Consider the following 3,887-nt stretch of genomic DNA (forward strand, 5'->3'; position numbering starts at 1 on the left):
AAAAAAAAAAAAAAAAAATTAAATAAATAAATAATAATAATAATAATAATAAAAAGGATTTGTGGGAGGGGCTTTACTCTTTCCTACTCTTTGCTCTATGAGGACACAGAGTTTGTCCCTCTCTTGACCTTCTGCCTTCTGCCCTGTGAGGATTCAGCAAGAAAGCCCTCACCAAATGCCAATGCCTTGATCCCATTTTCCAGAACTGTAAGAAATAGATTTCTGTGTTTTATAGTGTATTATCCAGTCTCAGTTATTCTGTTATAGCAACAGAAAACAAAGGCAATTTGAGATTGGGTAATTTACAAGGAACAGAAACTTATTTCTCATAGTTCTGGAGGCTTGGAAGTCCAGTCTGTATCTGGTCGGCTTCTGATGAGGGCCTCATGCTGTGTCATAGCATGACAGAAGGCATGACAGGGTGAGGGGAGCACTGAGAGCCAAACTAACCCACTTCCACGATAACCCATTACTCCATTAACCTATTAACCCATTCATGAGTGCAGCGCCCTCATGATCCAATCACTTCTTAAAGGCCCCACCTCCTAATACTGTCACATAGGGGATTAAGTTTCAACACAGTTTTGAATAGGTCAAACATTCAAACCATAGCATAGGTATCTATTACAGCAGCACAAAATGGACAAAAACACCCTCTCTCTGCTTTAACCCATACAAGGGAAGTAACCTGATGTTAACCAATCTGATTTTTTACACTGTATTGTTTCCTTTTGTTTTTTGGGTTTGCCTTTAAAAAGCTGATCAATCTGTCATGCCTGGTAGAGCTCCTTCTATTTTGTAGATAGGATACTCCCCCATTGATGAATCACTAATAAAAACTAATTAGATCTTGAAAATTCAATTTGTTAAAACTTTATTGACACCTCTAAAAACAGTATACATGTATAACCTTATGTGATGAATTTTAGACACTAACCTAGGCATCATCCTATTTTTCCTGTCTTGTTTTTCTTCCTGTCCAATCCCTTTATTTTGGTTGGAAAAAATTTGTTTTTAAAAAAGCTTCTCATAGATACCCAGTTTGTTTTATTTTATTTTTGTGTTATATACATTGAAATTCCTTTTGGACTGAGATAAGTATCAAATAATAGTATTCTTACTGACATATGCCAAACCTGCTCAGTGAATGTTTCCTGAAAGATTGAACATCTCCAAATTTGTGGCTCATCACCTTTGGACACCCACTGCACTACAATTATGTGGAGTCAGCTTTGCTTGATAGTCCACTTAAGTAAAATTATATTCTTTAATCTTTATGATAATCTTTAGTGTGGAGTTCTGTTTCCACAGAACTCTTACATCGAAGGAAACTGCAGAGAACTCCTTTCTGATAGGGTATTCATAAATGACCTTAGAGGTGGCCTTGGGAATCTATATGATGAAGGATTTTGGTATTCAATTTAACACTCATTTTAATGTTTGAAAAATGGCAATGCGTTTCTGCATTTTCACCCTACCTAGTGGATCAAGTTGACCAGCAGTTCCCATGAGACAATTTCTACTAGAAATCTAAGCTTCATGTTTTAGTCTCTGCCAGTGGTTAATCACATATTCTGCTTCCTTACTATGAATAAAGGTGTGTAACAGGAGAAATATTAGTTTAAGATGCTAACACTGATTTTTTGGTTACTACACAGCCAATCCCCCATCTACATGGCTACCATTCTGTTTTAAACTCCCCTGGTTTTGTTTGGGGAATCATGCACCCAGTCCCAGGGCACGAAGGAGATTTGGTTTCAGCCTATCATAGCCATCTCGCTCTCCTTTGCCAGAAACATGCCTTCCTATCTTCTCTTGCAGTTAAGAGTAGCCATATGACCCGTCAGGGCCAATAAGTCAAGAAGTCTGCCAGAGTGCCTCTGGAAAAAAGTTTCTCTTCCTGATAAGAAATGGAGAGATGAAGAAAAGATTTAGCCTTCTCTGGATATACCCTCTTCCTCCTTCCTTTTGAGTATACACTTCAAAGACATCATGTCTGGAGGTGTGGCTGCCATATTGCAACAAACATGAAGATGAGAAGCCAACATGGGATGGTAGAAGATTGGAAAGTAGCAAAGCACTGGGTGACATTGTTACCTGTGGGACCAACCCAGAGCCCACCTACCTCAAACCACTTAGTAAGTGAATGATAAATGTTTTTATGTTTTACAATAGTGGTTCTCAAAGCATATTCTGGACATCTCTGGGGATCCCTAAGACTCTTGAAAGGGTCCTACAAGGACAAGACAATTTTTGTAATAATATTAAGACATTATTTGCTTTTTCATCTTCATTCTCTTACAAGCTTACAGTAGAGTTTTCCAGAGTCTATATGATGTTTGCTATCTCTTCAATCTATAAGAGCAGCAGATAAAGAATCCAGCTGTCTTCCATTAAGTCAGACAGGAAAGATTTGCAAAAAAAGTAAAACGATGCCATTCTTCTCACTAATTTCATAAAAATGTATCATTTATATTGAAATATAATTGGATTGTTGTTATTTTTAAATGAATAGATGAATACACATTTACATGTTTTCTGTTTGTATTTCTAATACAGTAAATGTTAATAGATATAAACCTCACAAACAAAATCACTTCGGGCTCCTTGATACTTTTTAAAGAACATAAAGGAGTCCTGAGACCAAAAACACTTGAGCACTGCTAACTTAAGCCTCTTTCAATGAGTATTTCTATCAGTTGCTGCCCAAAGCATTAATGAATGACATAGAGCAGAATTCTTGGGGGAGAACTGTCTTTGTTAGGAAAGTAAACTGATGGGCCACTGTGGCTGTAGAAAGCAGCAGGCCTGGGGGACCTGGGGATGAAGCAAAGAGAGTGCTAGACGGCTCAGCATAAGAATGAAAAATTGGAGTATTGGGGGCAAGAAAGCTAGGGAGAGGAACAATGGTGAAGAATTAGAAGGGCTGGGTGTGCTGCGGAGGAAGGGCTGTTGACTTGTGGTGGCTTCAAGGCCTCTGCTGGTCTGGGGCTGCGGTGTTGTGCTTTTCCCTGCTTAGCTGCTGTTTGGTGAACAGGAAGCCATGGCGCTCCGAGTCACCAGGAACATGAAAATTAATGCTGAAAATAAGGCGAAGATCAGTATGGCGGGTGCAAAGTGTGTGCCTATGGCCACTACTGCAGCCTCCAAGCCAGGACTGAGGCCAAGGACAGCACTTGGAGACATTGGTAACAAAGTCACTGAACAGCTGCCTGCCAAAATGCCTCTGAAAAAGAAAGCAAAAACTTTAGTTACTGGAAAAGTTATTGCTAAAAAACTATCAAAACCTCTGGAAAAGGTGCCTGAGCCTGTGCCTGTGCCTGAGCCACAGCAAGAGCCAGAACCTGAGCCTGTTAAAGAGGAAAAACTTTGACCTGAGCCGATTCTGGTTGATACTCCCTCTGCAAGTCTAATGGAAACATCTGGATGTGCCCCTGCAGAAGAATATCTGTGTCAGGCTTTCTCTGATGTAGTTCTTGCAGTGAATGATGTGGATGCAGAAGATGGAGCTGATCCAAACCTATGTAGTGAATATGTGAAAGATATTTATGCTTATCTGAGACAACTTGAGGAAGAGCAAGCAGTCAGAACAAAATACCTGGCAGGTCAGGAAATCACTGGAAACATGAGAGCCATCCTGATTGACTGGCTAGTACAAGTTCAAATGAAATCAAGCTTGCTGCAGGAGACCATGTAAATGACTGTTTCCATTATTAATCGGTTCATGCAGAATAATTGTGTACCCAAGAAGATGCTACAGCTAGTTGGTGTCACTGCCATGTTTATTGCAAGCAAATATGAAGAAATGTACCCTCCAGAAATTGGTGACTTTGCTTTTGTGACTGACAACACTTACACTAAGCACCAAATCAGACAGATGGAAATGA

The 3,887-nt window shown here is 39.6% G+C and overlaps 1 pseudogene; it reads left to right on the top strand.

Moving 5' to 3' along the window:
* Window positions 1-2,985: 2,985 nt before the first annotated feature.
* Window positions 2,986-3,880, top strand: LOC100943077 (annotated as a pseudogene).
* Window positions 3,881-3,887: the final 7 nt, after the last annotated feature.

The sequence above is a fragment of the Otolemur garnettii genome, unplaced genomic scaffold, assembly GCF_000181295.1.
Source record: "Otolemur garnettii isolate 467f Iridium unplaced genomic scaffold, OtoGar3 scaffold00158, whole genome shotgun sequence".
In the NCBI taxonomy this organism is placed as follows: domain Eukaryota; kingdom Metazoa; phylum Chordata; class Mammalia; order Primates; family Galagidae; genus Otolemur; species Otolemur garnettii.